At 40.5% G+C, this 20,514-nt stretch overlaps 1 protein-coding gene across 1 annotated transcript in view; it reads left to right on the forward strand.

The window, feature by feature from the left end:
• ptenb (phosphatase and tensin homolog B) overlaps window positions 1–20,514 on the forward strand; it is a 166,933-nt gene that overhangs the window by 55,632 nt on the left and 90,787 nt on the right. The window lies entirely within an intron of this gene.

Genomic DNA, 20,514 nt, shown 5'->3' on the forward strand with positions numbered 1-20,514 from the left:
GGTTGGTTGAAACTTCCTGAAATAAATTAATGCGGTTTGAATTGACCATTCCATTACAACAACAAGTTGGACCCTTTTTTATGACTGACTCCACAAAAGAAAAAACAGAGGATGAAAATTTGCAAGAGATACAGTGGAGATTGCCACTGAAATGGGATGTCTTTTCATGCTGCTTGTTTTTGCTAGTATAATCTGACTGGTGTGACATTCCTGCCCTTACGCTTAAACTATGATATCACCATGTAAATCTTGCTGTTAGGCTAGCATTCATTGAGCTTTGAGTTCTTGTAACAAACTACTAAACATGTAGTTATGTAAGAATAGAACATATCAATAATAACAGCAGATATCTATGTATGCCAAGACAGTTTTGTGCTTTGAAAGCAGAGTTTTTTGTTTTTTATAATTCTGGCATGTTCCTTCAGCACTCTGTTCTAAAGCATTTTTAAAATACTTTAGGAACGATAGTAAAGTAGAACTGTTTTTATTAATCAGTGCCTATTCTTTGGCTAGACCTCAAGTTGTTCCATCAAAGTCTACATTGGTTGAACTTGATTTTACAGCAATGTGAAGCCTTGTGGATCTTATCTAGAAAGGAAGTGATTTAACTTCCATATGCCACCTTGGGCAGTTGGCACATTTAATATTGAGAGTTGACTGGAAAGTGTTGGTGCCAACTTGATATCACACAATTTGTAATGTATATCGAGGATTCCTGACCGTGACTCAAAAGTAAGATGCTGTTTTGAGATGGTGGCTCTTCGCAAAAAAGTGAAGCATTCCTATGTACCAAATTTTAAATTTATGCTCCACCATAACTGCACAAGTTCAGATTCTTTTCTATCATTGGGCATTTTACTGCTTATTTATTGTACCTCAAGACCTACTTGGACACACTATGGTGTGCAGGCTTGGACAATTCTTGTTCATTTCAGCAGAAAAATACATTCCAAATTTTACAGCCTGGCTATCTCTCCAGCAAATGTTGAAGATAGTTGTGGGTCTGTTATCTATTTGAACAATAATACATGAACTATATCTGGAGCAGAGGAAACAAGTCTTTTTTGATGTATTTCTCCACATGAGACACCTTATGTAATTGCGCTGTCTTGATCACTTCTCGTATCCTTCTTTTTGAGCAACTGTCTAATTCTTAAAATGATTACCGCACAGGAGGAGGCTGTTTGGCCAGTTGAGCCTATGCCAGCTCTCTGCAAGTGAAATCCAACTAGTACCATTCCCCACCACCACCCCGCCACATTTTTCTCCCAGTAGCACTGCAGTTTTTTTCCCCTTCAAGAACTCATCTAATTCCTTTTTGCAAGCCACAATTGAATCTGTCGCTACCACCCTTTTAGGTAATGCATTCCAGATCATGACCACTTGCAACATAATTTTTTTCTGCATGTTGCCTTTCAATCACCTTAAATCTGTTTCCCCTGGTTCTAGACCCTTCTGCCAACAGGAACAGTTTTTCTCTATCTACTCTGTCTAGGTTCTGCATGGCTTTGAATGCCTCTCAAAAATCCTCTCAACCTTCTTTTCTTTAAGGAGAACAACCCCAGCTTCTCCAATCTGTTCACATAATTTAAATCCCTGATACCTGGAACCATTCTTGTAAATATTTTCTGCACCTTTTCTGAGATCTTGATGTCCTTCATAAAACTGGGCACGATACTCCAGTTCTGACTACATCAGTGTTTTTCTCTATAGAAAGGTTCATTATAAGTTCCTTGCTTTTGTACACTATGCCTTGATTTATAAAGCCGAGGATTCTAAATGCTTTTTTAACCACTTTCTTGCCCTGCCACCTTCAATGATTTGTGCACATACACCCCCAGGTTTGTCTGTAACTGCACCCCTTTTGGAATTGTTCCCCTCAGCTTATATGATGACTCCTCTTTCCTCCAATAAAACATAACACTTCACACTTTTCTGCATTAAATTTCATTTCACTCAGAGGAAGTTCCAATGTGATTGGCCAGCAGCTCTGCAGTCACTGCAATGACGAGAGCTGCAGTGAATAGGGTGAGAAAATGCAGGAGGATGCCTGAAATGAAGCACGTGCACCAGAGCCCCAGGTGAGTTTAAAGAGCCTCAGGGCAGGGAGGGTAGGGAAGACCTGGGGTCGGGGGGCACAAAGGGGACGATTGGGCACTTGCGGGTGAGCTGGTGGGGCGAGAGGTCCAGAGGCCACCTGACCTTAAGGTGAGGGGGGAGAGCTCCCAACTTCAGAAAGTGGCTTCTGATGGAGGTGCCCCCCGCTCCACCACCCTACACCACCCGCTCTCCCTCCCACCTTCCCATCCGGAATCTAACTCAGTTGATTTTCAGGCTTCCACCATACAACTTCAGTCCCTCTGCCAGCCTAGAAATTAACAGTTGGCCACTTTAGGGGCTCAGTTGGGGCAGGGCGGGCTCCCCGCTTGAGGCCTTGCCCACCTAAGCGTAAAATCGGTGTGTGGTCGGGGGGGGGCAGGGACTAAGAGGGAATCCCATCCCTTCAATTTCACACACTTCCCTCCACCACCACTACCACCCCCCCAAAAACCTGTCAGGGGGAATGTAAAATTCTGGCCCAAGTGTCTATGGAGGAACACTTGGATGGGAGTGGTCATTGTATCATAAGGTTTAGACTAGTAAAGCAAGGAGCAATCTAACCTAGAATATCTAAGGATCAATTTCAATAGGATGAGAAAGGATCTAGCCAGGGTAAAATGGAACTAAAGACCTGACAGGAAAAACTGTAGTGGAACAATAGGTAATCTTTAAGGATGAGATGTTTCAAGTATAGGCTTGGTACATTCCAATAAGGCTGAAAGATAAGGGAACCAAAATCAGAACTTTTCGAATGACAAGGGCAATAGAGAATATGAAAAAGCAAAAAAGAGGGTGTATAATGCATGTCGGGTGAATTCTTCAAGTGAGAACCAGATCAAATACAATAGGTTAAGAGAGGCAGTGAAATTGAAATTATGATTGGCAAAGAAAGAGTATGAGAATGGAATGGTAGTCGAAGTAAAAGGGAGCCCAAAAATCTTCAAACAGCATGTAGATACTAAGCGGGTAGTAAGAGGTGCAGTGGGTCCTATTAAGGACAAAGAGGGTGATATGTGCTTAGAAGTACTGAGGCCAGAGGAAAGGAGAGTGACAAATGTGACACCCTTATTCAAGAAAGGATGTATGGACAATCTTAGCAACTACAGGCCAGTTAATTTAACATCAGTTGTGGGTAAGGCTTTAGAAACAGTAATCGGGGGAAAATCAACAGGCATTTGGAGTGGTTGGGGTTAATTAAGTCTCAATTAAATTGTTAATTAAAAGGCTGGTTAACAAAATTGTGGCTCATGGAATAGGAGAGTCAGTGTCAGCTCAGATTTTAAAAAAAATTGGCTTAGGGACAGAAACCGGCGAGTAGTGGTAAATAGTTATTTTTCAGACTTTAGGATGGTAGGTAGTGGTGTTTCCCAAAATTCAGTGCTAGGACCAGTGCTTTCCTCAATATTATATAAATGACTTGGATATTGGAATACAGATTAAGATTTCAAAATTTGCCAATGATACCAAATCTGGAAGAATGGCAAACAGTGAGGATGATACTAATCAACTGCAACAGGACATAGAAAGCTAACAGGATGGGCAGGCAAGTGACAGATGGAATCCAGTACAGAGAAGTGCATTTTGGTAGAAGAGATAGGGAGGGGCAATATAGACCTAATGACATAGTTTTGAAGAATGTGCTTGGACAGTGGTACCTGGGGGTGCATGTGCTCGGACGTTTGAAGGTCAGTGGCATATTGAGGTTAGCAAAGTATTTGGGACCTTGGGCTTCATAAATAGAAGCATTGAGTACAAAAGTAGGGAAATTATGCTGAACCCTTATAAAGCTCTGGGTAGATATCAACTATCGTGTTCCGTTCTGGTCACCACATTTTAGGAAGGATATGAGGTCCTTGAGAGGGTGCAGAGGAAATTTACCAGAATAGTTCCAGGGATGGGGATCTTAGCTGCACAAACTCAGGTTGGAGAAGTTGGGGTTGCTCTCCTTGGAGTAAAAGAGGTTGAGGGGAGATTGATAGAGGTGGATAAGGTAGTCAAGGAAAATTGTCTCCATGAGTTGATGGTACAAAGACTCAGATACAGATTGAAGGTTTTGTCATGGGATACAGGGGATGTGAGAAAGAACATTTTTTTGTGCAGCAAGCGGTAATGATCTGGAATTTGCTGCCCATGAGGGTGTGGAAGCAGAGACGATCAATGATTTCAAAAGAAAGTTGGATGGGTATTTGAAGGAAATAAACTTGCAGAGGTACTGGGATAGAGCAGGGAAATGGGACTAACTGTATTGCTCCTTGGAGACCTGGCATGGGACTCGATGGACCGATTGGCCTCCTTTTGTTTCATAAATGACTCTTTGGCCCTATGACTCGATTGTAGCTTTTCATAATCTCAAAATCCCCTGTCAGGTCACTCCTTAAGTTTCTTAGTTCCAGGGAATAAAAGACAGCTTTTCATGTGAAATGCTTTCTAGCATCAGCCTTTGAAATTGCTTTTACCAGGGTGCACCTGTGCCCCATTGTTCTGTATTTGTAGGTCCATGTGAAATACGGCCATTTAACCATCTCCTGATCACCACTCTATGGGTCATTCTATTTCTTTTCCTGTGTATATGGTTGTTTTATCCCCTTCCTGCCTGTTTTGTTCTGTTCCCTTTTAAGTGCTGTTCATTTGTAATTTCTTCTAGTTCTGAAGAAGGGTTTATACTCGTAACATCAGCTTTTGTTTTTGTCATAGATTTTGCCTGACTGCAAATTTCCAGAAGTTTCTTTCATGTGAGATTTTTCTATTCCATCTGATAACTTGTGTATCTTGTATAAGGATCGCTCTTCCTTTCAAGGCTGAAAATCATAAGTTTTTCCAATTTTCCCTCATATCTTGTCCCTTGGCGATCAAAGAACAGCTTCATGAACCTTCTGTTTACTACTTGCTAGATTTGGATAGTAAGATTTGCATAAGATTTTAGCATTGTGGTCTCATGCTTGCAATCTTCTGATTTGACAATACAGCTTAGTAGTCTGCTTGCTTTGTTTATTGCTGCTTGATATTGACTTGACATGCTTAACATTGATTCTAGTGTCACTTCCAAATGTCCATTTGCCTCTTTCATATTTACTTCAAAACTATAATTTAAGATGACCATATTATTTGTTCCAATGCCTATTAGTGCCTTGCATTTGTTTACATTGAATTTAATTTGTTTTAGTTCTGTCCACTTCTAACTCCTTCACAACTTCATCACACTAGCCTGCCCCAAATTTGGTATGTAATTCAGTGCAAAATTTTAGAAATTGGAAGATAACTGGCTTTGACATGGAAGAGAGGCTGAAAAAGATGTGGGAGTGATTGAAATGACTTGCTGGTTACTGTTGAGTCAAAGTAGCAATCGACAAAACAAATAGCATCTCTGCTGTATTGCCACATCAGTAGAATACTGAATGAGTTTGAAGCAGTCGTGCTGAAACTTACTGATATCTATTTACAAAGTGAAATAGCAAAGGTTAATCTGGAGCACATTGATCTGTATCTACATGACAAGGTAACATGGGCATAAGCATTGGTGCAAACTCGGAAAAAACAAGTTCAGAACTGATATTAGCACGTATTTTTACAGAGAATTTAATCCTGGACTAATCTTCCATGTAGGAGTGGAGCCAAAAGCTCTAGAACCATTAAATAGGCAATTTCATGCAAAGATTAAAGAAGTTGTGGATATCCAAGGAAGTATGAGCTGGACTTGTCTTTGTGATGCTAAAGTTATTAAGTTTGTTTCTTGGTTGACATTCCGAATATGAACAGATTCTGATTTGCTTTGCTTACTGTGAAGCTATTCATTTATTTACGTCTCAGTTAATGACAGTTGAGTATATCCCGCAATGTGAAATGGTTGCATCTCTGGTATCGTAAAATGCTTTTTAATAAAGTCTCCACCTTTCCATTCTATTTCCTTAAAACACTGCAAGCGTTTGCACCTTTCCATAAATTATAGACTGGGAGTGTTACAATAGCTTCTTGTAACTTGATCATTTTCATCATTGCTGTTAACTGCCATCTGGGTTACTTTTAAGACTAGAACCCTTATCTTCTATTTAGTGACTGTAATTGAAATTTTGGGTCCAACTATCTGGAAACTTGACCCTTGTTTTCTGTCATCTGAAGCACAAGAATAAATTAGTCTTGCAATGCACTTACTGATGGCGATGATAAAACAAAGGCTTTTGCCGAGAGAGAGCAATAAAATTGAAAATGGTGAAGGTGTTGTCGCTTGGAAACACAAGTTGAGACATCAGTTAAGTTTCCAATTTTATTCTTGGGTATAAATTTTAGCTTGTGTGTTGTGGCAGAGGATACTTAAGTTTGTCAGATAAAATTTCATTTTATGATGTGCTGTTTGTAAGTTGTAAACTGAGCCACAATTTATTTAGACAGCCTTTGGGATATAACTCCTTTCTTGAATATTTTTTTAATCCCATTCAACCAACCATAAATATATAACCAAACCTGTGTTGTACTGGGGTTTGCTTCTTTTCCAGTCGCACACACAAATCAACTTGGCTTGCAAAACAAAAACAGAAAATGCTGGAAAAACTCAGCAGGTCTGACAGCATCTGTGGAGAGAGAAAAACAAAGTTAATGTTTTCAGTCTGTATGACCCTTCAGACCCTTCTTCAGGTCATATGGACTCAAAATGTTAACTTTGTTTTTCTCTCTCCACGGATGCTGTCAGGCCTGCTGAGTTTTTCCAGCATTTTCTGTCTTTGTTTCAGATTTCCAGCATCTGCAGTATTTTATCAACCTGGCTTGTGTTTTCTTGTTAGTTCCCCAGGGGCATTGATTATACACTGGGAGTTAGTATTCATTTGTGGTGTCAGTAAAATTGATGTAAAAAGGATGCAGTTGGTAAAAATGAACTCTGTCCTTTCTGAGATTCTTATCTGTTTCCTCAGAAGGGGTTTTGGCATTAGCCTACTATGTGGCCAGAAATTAAATTTGGGCTAAATGAGGTGCTAACTCCCAAGAACAGACAGGTTATCTGGGATGCTGGGTTCCAGACAAAGTAGTGAACAACACTGCTTGCTTATCATGGTAATGGGAATTGAACCACTTGTCCATTGTCTCCTCAAGACATTTGTATCTATCATGTTAGAAAAACTACCATTTATTGAACATAGGAGGTGAGCTTTTTAGTTGCGGAAGAGTCCGTGTCTGTGTATGCGTGGTGTCAACTTGCAAGAATGCTTATCAACCCGTCTTCCAGAAGACATAAAAGTCTTGAATGAATATGAATCTTATGTGCATGCAGTATATGCAATTAGGGGTCTTGCTGCAGTCCCTTGGTCATAGTGCCTGCTGTGTTGGTCTTTCTTTACCAGCTCAGTGAAGTTGGAGATTCAATGCCTGGCCTCTACCTTTGGGTAAGAAAATGAATGCAAAATCAAAATTCATCCTGGGTGGTTAATACTCAATAATTTATTTGCACCTACGCTGTGCTTGTGGGTGGACTTTGTGTGTTGCCTAGATTGAGCTCAGCTGGAACGTACACCGCAGATGCTTGTTATCCATGCTAGTATAAGAAGTAAGGGTCATTCAGAGGGTAGCCGTACATACAAAACCACATGTCAACAATTGTCACTGATTTCTTGGCGAGGAGAAAGCAAGGAGGGGTAGGTGAAGAAAAGAAATTGGATTACTGAAGCGGCTACCTTGTGGTTTCTTCTAAATCTGCTGAGAAATATTGCACCAGATCAAGGACATTGAGTTTTCCTAACTTTCTGAAATTGCAACATTGCCTTTTTTCCTCCCAGGAAGTCATTGGTGGCATTTTGTTAATTGCTAACTTGTTCATTACATACAGTAATGCAATCGTTTTGGCAGAATTCTTGATATTGTGACAAAAATCCCGCCTGCTCATTCAATTCACTTGTAACTGGAGAATTTAAGCCTCTTTCCCTTTTCATCTGTAGGCAAGTACATTCCCCGCTGCTTGTGGGCACGTTTATTGCAAACATGATTTGCTCATTACATGTGGTAACTAGTGTAGTCCCGGGTTACTACACCGGGACTTGAGTATGGTATCTTTTTATGCTGGTTTAGAGTTACTGATTTATTTATTTTAAGAGACAAGGCAGAATTAAGTGGCTAAAGACTGGATTTCTGAATATGCATTTTTGATAATTAGTACATGTAATGATGGCTTTAAGACAAAATTCAGAATTCACGGCAGTCAAACAACTGCAGAGATCAAGAGATTGTGCTTGATTGTGTGGATTGTAAGAGTGATTCAGAGTAAGCAATGCTTGCTTAATCTCTGGTTGCAGTAAGATGAATAATTGTTAGGCATCAGAATTTGAAACACCACATAGACTGAGAAGTCAGCTATATCTCAATAGATTACATAAAGGGATGGGGAATGATTTAAGGGAGGTAAATGGGAGCAAAATTTAGAAAGATAATGAGAACTAAACTTAGCAATATATAACTGCCAGACCTTTAGTGTTCAAGACAAATATACTCAATAAAAAGTAAGAACAAGGTAGCGAAGAATAGGATGCCCTAAATAAATAGACAGGATAAAATTATACCTAAAACAAAATGCACAAAGTATAGAAACAATGAAGCAGAGGGTGACTAAAGGGAATATTCTCCTGATAACTTCCTATTTTGCCTTTATGCGCTTCCCCTCGGGTATATCATTCAAAAACACTCTGGTTTTTGATTTTGATCGATACATTTTGATGACAGCCAGCCCTAACCTCTTGACTTCTCCACTGTGACTAATTTATCAGACTAATTGCCCGACATACAGTGCTGGATGAGCAAATATTTCCTCTAGCTAAACATTTGGAAAACTGAAGTCATTGTTTTTGAACCTGCTACAGACTCTGTACCCTGTCTACTGACTCCATTGCTTTCTCAAGAACAAACAGGTTATTTGGGATGCTGGGTTCCAGACAAAGTAGTGAACAACACTGCCTGCTTATCAATCTTGGTGTCATATTTGACCCCGTGATAGGCTTCCGACCACATATCTGCGCCATAACTATGATTGTCTATCAGCACCCCTGTAACATTGCCCAACTCTGCCCTGGTCTCAGTTTATCTAGTGCTGAAAGCTTCACTTGGTGACGCCCCAATTGCAGAGGGTGCACTTCCTTATGTGGATTGTTAAGAAACCTGTATCCTGCTGTTTAGTGGCATATTCTGTATGGTTTGTGTACTGAAATTGATTAATCACTGATACATAATCAATTCTAGAATCAGAATTTACTTTCTGCCCAGGCTAATTAAAAACACTGTTACAGTTTGGTTAGAGACTGTTAACATGAACACCTTTTAGCCAATAGAAATACGCCACAAGATTTCATGTTTCTTTTAAACAAAACGCAAACTTTATTGTGTAAAATGCATGAAAGAAAGCAAATATGATCAAATGAATACTATAGTTTATACCCACATATACTTTGCTATTAGGTTTACTTCTTACTTCCTCTATGAATTCTCTTATGAGATGCATCAATCTTAAAGTGATTTACTTCTGTAGGGACCATCCATAAGTTTGCCACATCTTCTGGGGACTACTTCAATTCTCCTCAGCTCCAGCTATTCTTAGAGGTAAAACTTTCATTTACCATCTCTTGACTGTTGATGCCTCAGTCCCTTGCTTTGGTTGCGTTGTCAATACTTCCAAGCTAATCTGCTTGTTGCTTTCTTTGCCTAGTCTTTCACAGAGTCCTGTGGCAATCTTCTAGCTTCTGTTCCCTCTCAAAATCCAAACTGAGATTAAGTCCCATTCGCATTTCCATGCGGTGAATGATGAAGTTAGTTTTTACTCCACTTAGTGTGCAGGTCTATCTAACTGTCATTTACTTTGGCTATCTTCTCTGTGAGCTGCAAACTGCACACACCAGTCGCAAACTGCAACTACTACTTGGATGGCTCTGCAACCATTTATATAGCTTCAACCAGTTTCAATCTACTTGGAAGTTTTGGTTTCCAAATCTCAGGTTCAGTTTTTGTTTCCATAAAAACGGGGAGGGTCAGTTTCCTTGCTATGTTTCCATTTTCAGTTAGGTCGTGCATTGTTTAAGATTCTCCACCTACTGTTTTATCACTCTATCACGTCCATTCTGATGTTCTAAGTGCCCTAACCTCTCAGTTAGTTTATGATGCATTTACCCCATTTTCTGCAGCTAAAACTTTAATTCTTAAAACTACAAGTTATATTCTAAACTGAAAGGTATATTTTAAAACACACGAACCATGAACTAGATATTTGGAACAACACTGATATTTGTGCTGAGGGAAGAAACTGAAGGAAACTGGAATTGAACAGATAGACCGGCCATGGATAATAGAATGATTTTGGTCCTACCAGGCTGACTCTGCCTTAAAGATATTCCAGATTCTCATATTTAAAATGGGAAGCTGACATTGAAGCGCTTAAACTCCCTTTGGCACTGATATGTAGCAACAGGTATAACTGCACACACAAAGATGCCAAGGACATCTTTAAGTTGGTGAGAGGAGGTACAGTAGGTGCTGAAACCCTCTCTCTCTTCAGGTACTATGCCTAAGAGGTGATTGTGGTCTTCCCTTGGATTGGTTCGTCCGTAATTATGCTTGGCAAAGTACTGCAGTGATTTGCCGTTGCCTTCTGCAGTATGGCTGAGCAGAAAACTCTCCTGTTTTTGCCTGATATCAGGCATATTGGAAGGATGTTACAGGCTGATAATCAACCTGTTTGGCCATGTTATTAACACACCTTCTGTGGCCATCCAGTCCTGAAGCGGGACTTGAACCTGGAGCTTCTGGCTCAGATGTAGGGGCACAACCACTGAGCCGCACAACCACTGAGCCACAAAACCTCATGCTGAAATCCTCATCCATACCTTTGTTACCTCTGGGCTATTCCAATGCATTCCTGACCAGAACCTCTCATTCTATCCTCTGTAAACTTGATCATCCAAAATCTGGCTGCCCGTGTCCTTACATGCACTAAACTCCGTTTGTCTATCACTTCTGTACTCACACACTGACCCTTAGTTTTAAAATTCTGACCATTGTTTTCAGATCCCTCCATGGTCTCATCCCTCCTCATCAGCATAATTTTCTCCAGCAGGACAACCGTCCAAGATATCTGTACTCCCCTAATTCAGGACTCTTGAGCATCCTAACTTTAATTGCTGCACTTTTGGCAGCCAAGCCTTCAGTTTCCAAGACCCTGAACTCCGAATTCCCACCCCCCCCCCCCCCCCCCCCCCCCCCCGCCCCCATAAACTACTTTGATTCTCATCCTCCCTTTCCTCTTTTAAGACATTCCCTAAACCATACATTTTTGACCAAGTTTTAGCCATCTGCCCTACTATTGCCTTATGTGGCTCAATGTCAAATCCTGCTTTATAACACTCCTGTGAAGTGCCTTGTAATGTTTTATTACATTAAAGGTGCTATATAAATAGATGTTGTTGTTACACAAATTACAAAAGAAGAATTAAGCTGGGGATAGAACCACTCAGAAGAACCACCAAGATAAACTCATGATATGAAATAAAAGCAGAAAATGCTGGAATTGCTCAGCCGGTTTGGCTGCATCTGTGAAAAGAGAAACAAGAGTTAATGTGTTTCACGTTAATGATCTTTCATCATAAGAACATAAATAGGAGCAGGAGTAGGCCATTCAGCTACTCAAGCCTGCCCCACCATTCAATAATATCATGGCTGATCTGCCCCAGGCCTCAACTCTTCTTTCGTGCCAGTACTCATAGCCCCGAACTCCCCGATATTTCAAAAATCTTCTATATCCTCTTAAAATACTTAGTGATCTGGCCTCCACAACTCTCTGGGGTAGAGAATTTACAACCCTCTGAGAGAAGAAATTCTTTCATATCTCAGTCTTAAATGGGTATCCCCTTATTCCTTAACGATGTCCCCTAGTTCGAGATTCCCCCCCTAGTGGAAACATCTCAACATCTGCCCTGTCAAGCCCCTTCAGATTCTTGTATGTTTCAATAAGATCACCCCTCATTCTTCTAAACTCTAATGTATAAAGGCCTAACCTGTTTAGCCATTCTTGATAAGTCAACACCTTCATCCTAGGAATCAACCTAGTGAATCTCTTTGGAACTGCCTCCAATGCCAGTATATCCTTTCTTAAATACGGGGACCAAAACTGTACTTAGTACTCCAGATTCGTCCTCACCAACACACAGTTTTAACAAGACTTGCCTAGTTTTAAACTCCAATCACTTCTGAAATGACCCGAATCATTAACTCTGCATCTCTCTTCACAGATGCTGCCAGATTTGCTGAGTATTTCAACATTCTCTGTTTTTACTTCCAATTTCTAGCTTGCTTCAGTCACTGATGATATGAAATGGCTCAGATATCAAATTAATACTTTCATTGAAGAGGCTGCCAAGGAGGAAATGACCACAGCAGAGAGGGAATATTACAAAAATTAAGTTAGAAAGAAAGGAGATGCTGGACAAACTAAGCAAACTTGAAGAGGGCTAAAGTGGATTTGAGGTGCTTTGCACCCTCAAATGTTCATAAGAAACAATAGAGCTGATACCAGAGGCACCTAGTACCCTGCAGAAAAATCCAACTAATAAAGAAATGAGCAAAAGATTGACGAGCAGGAATTGTCATTCCCACAACAAAAATAAAACACTGCGGATGCTGGGAATCTGAAACAAAAACAGAAAATGCTGGAATTAATCAGGTCAGCAGCACCTACAAAGGGAGGAACAGAGTTAACGTTTCACATTAATGACCTTTCTTCAAAGTGGAAAACGTTAGCAATTTAACAAGTATTTGCTTCGATCCTGTTAAAGCCCTAACTTCCCACTCTGCCAAAAGGCATTAACTTGAAGTGTGAACTTTGTTCCTCTCACCACAGATGCTGCCTGCCCTGCTGAGTGTTTTCAGCATTTTCTGATTATTTCAATTGTAATTTTAAGCTTCAAAAAGGGAGAGAGAACTAATTCAGAAACAGTAGACTAGTTAGTTACATTAATGTTGGTGTTAGGAAAGATGCAGTACTAGAATCCTCACTAAAAATGAGGCAGCAAAACATTTACACAGGGAAAGTATAATATAAATCAAAGAAATGGATTTCTAATAAATTTATGTCAAACTGTGGTTAAATTATACTTGGAGTACTGTGCACCATTCTGGTCTCCCCATTACCCAAAGGATATTGAAACACTGGAGAATCTGTAGAAAATTGTTACAAAAATGTTACCAGAATTGAGTGGGTGCAGTTACCAGGAAGGATTAAGCAGGCTGTCTCTTTTCTGGGAAAGAGACCAAGGAACCCTAATGGATGTCTTCAAAATTATGAAGGAGCATAAATCAGATGGCGTAGTTATTATTAGTCAAATCAATTGAAGAAATTAGGAGGAATTTATTTTCACAGTAGTGAGAATATACAACATACAGCCTCATGGAGTGTTTGAAGCAGATAGCATCCAAGCATTGAAGAAGAGGCTTGATGCATACATGAAGAAGAATGGAATAGAGGGATATAGGGAAAGGGCGGGATGAGATAAACAAAGTGGAAAGAGGCTGTAAACATCGGCATTGACCAGCTGGTCAAAATGGCACATTTTTGTCGTGTAGATTATGTGTAATTCTCCTTGCTCTAATACCCTGATACCTTTGCTCCAGAAGTATGACATTTACAGAACTTGCCACTGAAGTAGTTGAGCAGATTGAAATTCTGGTATTATGGTAACCTTGAATTGACTAAATAACTAATGTACCAAACAAGCACTAATAAAAGTCCAGTACGAAATGCTACTCTTTTGAAAAAAATATTCCATCATCAAGATGATTTGAATATTCAATTATTACATATTATTGACAGCACAGAAACAGGCCATTCAGCTGAGCAAGCACATGCAGTGTGTAAGCTGCTCTTGCCCTTTTTCAAAAACCATCATTATATCCTTCTATTCCTTTCCTCCTTGTAGCTGTCTGGCTTCCCCTCTAAATGCATGTAAGCTAATTGCCTCAACTATTATTTGTGATAATGAACTTGACATTCTTATCACTCTCTGGGTAAAGGAACTTCTGAATTCCTTATTGAATGTATTCATGATTCATGGCTGTATTTACAGCCCTTAGTCTCACCTGTAACTAGAAACACTTTCTTTACTTCTGCCCTTTCAAACACTTTCATTTTAAAATAAAAGCAAAACCTGTCCTGATGAAGAGTCATATGGACTCGAAACATTAACTCTGCCTTCCTCTCCACAGATGCTGTCAGACCTGCTGAGTTTTTCCAGGAATTTTTGTTTTTACTTTCATTTTAAAGGCCTCTATCAGGTCACTCCTCTGTCTTCTCTGTTGTAAAGATCCTGAGCCAGTTTTATATTTCCTGATAGATATAACTGCTGAGTTCCAGTATCATTCTAGTAAATTATATTTTCACCTCCTCTCTATTGGAGAACAATACTGTTCATGGTACTATGAGTGCAGTCTAACCAAGGTTCTATGCATCTTTATTGTAACTTGTTTGCTTTTTAACACTGTCCCTCTAGAAATGAAACCTGCATTTTTTATTACCTTATTAAACTGTACACTGCTTTTGTGATTAGTGCATTGTACCACCACCACCCCTAGTCCCTTTAGACACTGACTTTCCACCTTGTTAATTGCTCGAGGTGAAGATGACTATGTTCATCATCTGGGGAGGTTGGGTAGAAATCTGGTGGGTATTTAAAAAATTCATTTATGGGATGTGGGCATCACTAGCTAGGCCAACATTTATTGTCCATCCCTAATTGCCCTTCAGAAGGTAGTGAGTGGTGAGGAGCCTTCTTGAACCGCTGCAGTCCATGTGTTGTGGTTACACCCACATTGTTGTTAGAAAGGAAGTTCCAGGATTTTGACAGTGAAGGAGCAGCGATATATTTCCAAGTCAGGATGGGAGTGGCTTGGAGGGGAATTTCCTGGTGGTGTTTCCTGGTGGTGTTTTCTAGAGGGTAGTGGTCGTGGGTTTGGAAGGTGCTGTCAAAGGAGCCTTGGTGAGTTCCTGCAGTGCATCTTGTGGATGGTACATGCTGCTGCCACGGTGCATCAGTGGTGAAGAGAGTGAATGTTTGTGGACGGGGTGCCAATCAAACGAGCTGCTTTGTCCTAGATGGTGTCAAACTTCTTGAGTGTTGTTGGAGCTGCATTCATCCAGGTAAGTGGAAAGTATTCCATCACACTCCTGACTTGTGCCTTGTAGGTGGTGGACAGGCTTTGGGGAGTCAGGAGGTGAGTTACCCGCTGCAGGATTCCTAGTCTCTGATTTGCTCTTGTAACCACAGTATTTATATGGCTAGTCCAGTTCAGTTTCTGGTCAGTGGTAACCCCAGGCTGTTGACATTGGGGGATTCAGTGATGATAATGCCATTGAATGTCAAAGTGTGATGGTTAGGTGTTCTCTTGTTGGAGATGGTCATTGCTTGGCATTTGTGTGGTGCAGATGTTACTTGTCACTTGTCAGCCCAGGTATTGATATTGTCCAGGTCTTGCTGCATTTGGACATGGACTGCTTCAGTACCTGAGGAGTTGCAAATGATGCTGAACGTTGTCTAATCACCAACAACCGTTTCCACTTCTGACATGATGGAAGGAAGGCATTGATGAAGCAGCTAAAGATGGTTGGGCCTAGGACACTACTTGAGGAACTCCTTCAGTGATGTCCTGGAACTAAAATGATTGACCTCCAACAATCACAACCATCTTCCTTTGTGCTAGGTATGACTCCAGCCAGTGGAGAGTTTTCCCTCTGATTCCCATTGACTTGAATTTTGCTAGGGCTCCTTGATGCCACACTTGGTCAAATACTGCCTTGATGTCAAGGGCAGTCATTCACACCTCTGGAGTTTACCTCTGGGTACGTAGGTGACTACTAAGGCCAAATTGCCCCTGGAACGTTCTGCTGCAAATAAAACAGGATAACGCAGACAATTGAATTTTGGATGAGTTGCTGGCTCAGGATTTCTTCTCCTTGCGTTTTCTCTCTGCCTCTGATATGCGCTTGCTTTCAGAGGAAGCTGCATCATTTCTCTCTGCCTCTGATATGCGCTTGCTTTCAGAGAAGGCTGCATTGTTTTTTATTTGCTTGTGCCAGGTGCACAACTTGGACTCTCCATAGAAGATTTGCTTTGGTAAGTGGGTGTCAGGTATTCTGGCTACATGACCAGCCCAACTCAGTTGTGACTGTCTCAATGTTGACATACCAGCTCGGGTGAGCGGTATATTATCCTTCCATCTGATCTTCAGAAGCTTCCGAAAGAAGTATGTGACCTCTTTATTCTTCTACCAGAAACATCTCACAACTATGCCATCTGATTTAGTAGGTATATTTAAATCAAATTGCAAATTTTGACACTCTACTTCATACTACAGACGGAAGACAAATTTAAATGAAATGTAGATTTCAGTAGTGTTTTGTTCGATAATCAGGATTTGAGGAATATGCTCAAATAGAGAACGAGATGCTTGGGGCTGCTGGTCTTATGTTATTGCAAGCTTACACTCAAAGCATTACACTGCTTTTTCTGCAGTATTGGTTGGCATGTAGTTTGAAGATAGTATAATGTGTCTTTCTGTGGTAATTTTTTAGGTCATCATATGCAATGTTTTCAGTTAGAAATTGCTGACTACATGTAATAATTTTAGTAGTTAAAGCCATTAAGGCACTTGCACGATGCAGGTAAATGTACTGGATATGTATACTTAGTCATCAAATGGCGATAGATGTTTTTTTAACTAAGGAAGTAAAACACTTAACAATCAAAAAACATTTGCACATTCTGCTTTATGCTTACAATTTTACCAACATATAAAGAGGTTAAAGTATACTTACATACTGCAGATTAATATTGAGATCACATGCCCAATGTCCATTACTCAATTTTTTTATTTGCTAATCAGAAATACGATTAGCCACATAGCTAAAGGCTAATCTTTTGGACAACACTGATTTAACCTACGATAGTTGCATAGTTCCCTTTTAATTGTTGAAATAAGGGGTGTTCTAATGTTTAAATGAGCTGTATATGAACTTGATTTGACCCACGTGTTGCATTGTCTAAGTAACTTCCTCCTGTTCAAAACCGGACATTTGTCATATGAGATGGTACAATAGTACAAGTGCTGTTCTCTGGATTCCATTAACAGATTAATTTGTAAACAATGGGCATAAATTTATTTCTTAAGGGAAGGCTAAAATATGATTGCTGCATAAAATACTTAAGACAACTATTTTTCTGTGTAGCTCACATACAGCAACAAAGATCTCATGGAACTAATCAAAGAAAGAACGGGGAAGTTCTCATGGTGTCCAGGCCAGCATTTAGCCCTTAACCAAAATCAATTAACTGGCATACTTATTTATTTACAGTATAATAATTATTATATTTCATACAATACTGATTGGCTGTGAGCGCTTAAACTGTAAAAGCTTCTATATGAGCATAGCAAAACCTGTCACGACCCCTAAAAGTTGACATCTCTGAAAAAAAAATCCTTAATGTAGGCCTGAGGCTGAGGCTCTCTTATGACCAGATTTTTCAGGATTTTTGTCGGTGTTTTGGAGTTGATTTCCATGATTCAATCATTGTTTGTCTGAGAATTAAAACCCATTATTCAATGAACCCAAATGAATCATTTAAGTTATGAAGCGAGGTTGGATAGACTTGGGTTGTTTTTGTTGGAACAGAGAAGACTGAGGGGCAACCTGATCGAGGTGTACAAGATTTTGAGGGGCATGGACAGGGTGGATAGGGAGCAGCTGTTCCCCTTAGTTGAAGGGTCAGTCACAAGGGGACATAAGTTCAAGGTGAGGGGCAGGAGGTTTGGGGGGGGATGTGAGGAACAACTATTTTACCCAGAGGGTGGTGACGGCCTGGAATGCGCTGCCTGGGTGGGTGGTGGAGGCAGGTTGCCTCACATCCTTTAAAAAGTACCTGGATAGGCAGGCACTTGGCATGTCATAACATTCAAGGCTATGGGCCAAGTGCTGGTAAATGGGATTAGGTAGGTAGGTCAGGTGTTTCTCACATGTTGGTGCAGATTCGATGGGCCAAAGGGCCTCTCCTGCACTGCGATTCTGTGATTCCTACCTCTGACAAGTAAAAACTCATTAACAGTGACAGCACTGATGGACAAGGACCCAAACTTAAGCTACAAGTATCCAGTCAATAATTTCAGTTTTTTTATCCCAGTGTCGGATTCACAAGTTTTGGCAAATGATGGTGAAAAATTTATTCCTTCTCCACCCCCCACCCCACGATTTGCTGCCCCTCTTATGTTAATTTTTTAATGCATTTTTGGTATAATTTCCAGTATCTTATTTAACTGTAAATTTCTCTTGAAACGATAAGCATTGAGCAGAGTGCTCTTGATCCCCAAAAGTCTGTCACATCACCATATCAGCTGTGTTAAAAGAGAATTTTTAAGAAATAAAAAGCATAATAACGTCGAAAGTCGGAAACAGAAACTAATAATGTTAGAACTATTCAGCAGATCAGGCAGCATCTATGGAGAGAGAAACCAAGGACAAGATTTTACCTGCTTCCAGGTGGTGCGGTGTGGGGGTGGAGGGGCCATAAAATTTCAGGGTGCTGTGCGGGATGATTTCCAATGCAATCCCACCAGTAGACCACTTTATCAGCAGTGGGAAGAGCAGTGGCTCTGTGCAGAGGTAAAGGATGGAGGTCAGAAAAGCAATAATGATAGAGGATTCAGTAATTAGGAGAGCAGACAGGTGTTTCTGCAGTCACTGACTTGACATCGGGATAGAATGATGCCTCCCTGCTGCTGGGGTCAAGGATGTTACTGAACGGCTTCAGAGCATTCCGAGGGGAGAGGGTAAAAGCCAGAGGTTGTGGTCCATGTTGGTACCAAATACATAGGTAGAAAGAGCGATGAGGTTCTTCATCTTGTTTTTTGAGAGCCAGGAAGGAAATTTAAAAGTAGAACTTCGAAGGTCGTATTCCTGGTGCCAAGCACCAGTGAGTACAGAAATAGGAAGATGGTGCAAATGAATATGTGGCTGGGATGATGCATGAGCGAGGGCTTTTGATTCATGGGGCATTGGAATCAGTTCTAGGGGATATGGGACCTGCACAAGCTAGCCAGATTGCACCTCAACAGGTCCAGGACCAATATCATGGTGAGGAGGTTTGCTGTTACTCTTGGGAAGGATTTAAGTTAGTTTGGCAGGGGTAGGAACATGAGCTCCGATTCAGAAGGTAGCTAAATAAAGCTGAAAATTGAAGACAAAAAACTACTGAGTATGCAAGGCAAAGGACATAAAGGCTACAACAAAGCAATTGCTCAGTGATTATTGGTATATGCTTTAATACAAAGATTCTGGTGAAAATGTAGGAGAGAGACACAGAGGAGAATTGGTTGACGGATATAATAAATTGGTTGACAGATATAATAGACTGGATGTACTTGACCTATGCGGAATATGTAAGGGCGGCACAGGATAGACAGAGGTGGCGATCCATAGCAGTCAACTTTCTGGGAAGAAGGTGACACCAAAGAACGAACAAATGAGATAAGGTAGACAAGGATAAACTCATCCCTTTAGTTGATGGTGTAAGGACTAGGGAACACAGATTTAACATCTTGGGCAAGAGATGGAGGAGGAATGTGAAGAAGAACTTTTTATGCAGTGAGTAGTAATGGCCTGGAACTCTCTGCTCACCAAGGTGCTGGAAGTGGAAGCAATCAATGATTCCAAAAAGAAATTGGATGGGCACTTGAAGAAAATAAACTTGCAGGGCTGCGGGGAATGACCGAGTGAGTGGGGATGATTAGGATGCCGGCATGGATTCAGTGGGCCGAATGGCCTCCTGCCGCGCTGTAAGGAAGATGAACTGAGGGCACATTGGAGACTTGGAAGTATGATATCTTGGTTGTTTCTGAAATATGGCTTAAAGAATGACAGCGTAATTTATCTGGTTACAGGGTTTGCAGGTGAGAGGCAGAGGTGAATTAAAAAATGGAGCTCGCTCGCAATATTAGTACCTTTAAACAAACAATTGCTTTGGTGAGGAAGGATGATATGCTAGAAGGATCATCAAATGAGGCTGTATGACTTCTACTGAAGAACAAAAAAGGTTGGCAGTATACAATAGACCTCCAACATTCAGAGGGAGATTGAAGTGTAAATATGCTGATAAGTGAAACAATATGGCAATAATGGTAGGGGATTTCAACTACCCTAACAACTGGTTTAGAGTCAATGTAAAAGGTATAGACGATGCAGAATTCTAAAAATGCTGTCAAGAGAACTTTTTTTTTGCCAGTATTAACAAATTCATCTAGGGATGGAGGAATTCTATTCTTAGTTTTAGAAAATGGAGCTTGGCTGTTGTACAGGATATCAGTGGGAGAGCATTTTGGTGATGGTGATCATAATTTAGTTAGATTCAGCATAGTTAT

This window comes from Carcharodon carcharias, chromosome 17 (genome assembly GCF_017639515.1).
Source record: "Carcharodon carcharias isolate sCarCar2 chromosome 17, sCarCar2.pri, whole genome shotgun sequence".
In the NCBI taxonomy this organism is placed as follows: domain Eukaryota; kingdom Metazoa; phylum Chordata; class Chondrichthyes; order Lamniformes; family Lamnidae; genus Carcharodon; species Carcharodon carcharias.